Source organism: Octopus sinensis, linkage group LG19 (assembly GCF_006345805.1).
Source record: "Octopus sinensis linkage group LG19, ASM634580v1, whole genome shotgun sequence".
Lineage (NCBI taxonomy): Eukaryota > Metazoa > Mollusca > Cephalopoda > Octopoda > Octopodidae > Octopus > Octopus sinensis.
In genome coordinates, this window is record NC_043015.1 from 12,790,238 (window position 1) to 12,791,505 (window position 1,268).

Genomic DNA, 1,268 nt, shown 5'->3' on the forward strand with positions numbered 1-1,268 from the left:
GATAGAAGAGGTGTTTTGCTGTAGAAGAGATACAAGGTTACTCTATCAGGAAAGGGAGAAAAGATGGTGGATATGATATAGATATTTTTTAAAAATCAAAGTATGATGAACTGACGTACTCTCATAAGCTAAATTTACACCAAGTGCTATAGATACATTTATTTTATGATGAGATTCACCTATATTAAGACTTGTTATCATTTCAAAATATCTCAACAAATTATATATGTTTAAATAGCTTACAGACTGGAGTTACCTACTTGAAGATTTTACTTTTATACATCTTGTTCTTTGATTTTAATATTAGAGCTACTTCCAACTGATATAAATTTTTTAACAGTCAATTTGCTTTAAAATTGAGAGAGAGAGAGAGAGAGAGAGAAGAGAGAGAGAGAGAGAGAAAGAGAGAGAGAGAGAAGAGAGAGAGAGAGAGAGTCATTACCAAAGAAATAGTTGATTTTGGGAAGTGGGGAGAGGGAAGTTGAACAGCAGTTCAGTATTAAGTAACAAATTATACAAAAAAGAAAAAAAAGTTCAAGACTATGAGATTTGGCAAGACTGAACTGTGATAAATTATGCAAAAATGATTTTTTCCCCCCCCAATAACACATTGGTTATTGTTTTACCTGAATCTAATCATGCAAAGATTTTTGTTTTACCAAATATTCAACCTACTCCATGACTGCTCCAACTATATATTACTGCACAATTTATTAAAATCTAGACCTCTAAATATGATTGTGAAATATCCTATTCTGTATTGTAAGATTAATCTTTTCCCTGAACAACTGAATTTCTATATGTCTTCTACTAATGTGCTTCTTCTCTTATTTAATAGAAATATCAGCGACAATAGCAACTATCACAACCCTGTGCACTGTAAGCCTGTAAAAATACTCTAAACTATTCTTCACTGAACAAAAGTTAACAATCTCTACTAATATTTCTAGGGATGCAATAAATAGTTTAAAACATACATAACTAGTTCTCAGGTCACATTGTCACAAGTTACTGTCAGTCTAGCAGAAAGTAGGCATAACAATTATTTTATGGTTCAATGGGTGGAGTGTGGTAGAACATTTCACCTTAAAATATATGCTCCAGTAATTTATGCAAAATTAAAATTTGTTGTGTATATAATAAGTACTATTCATTGTAGCATAGAAAATTCACATAAAAATGTTACTAAAATGCTTATGTAGCACTGAATGCAGTGTCATAAATCAGAAAAGATTAAAATGAAACTTGTGTATGTGTGTATATATATA

General features: G+C 30.6%; 1 protein-coding gene across 4 annotated transcripts in view; it reads right to left on the reverse strand.

The window, feature by feature from the left end:
• The window catches only part of LOC115222283 (tyrosine-protein kinase Src42A), a 221,011-nt gene that overhangs the window by 52,743 nt on the left and 167,000 nt on the right, over nt 1–1,268 (reverse strand). The window lies entirely within an intron of this gene.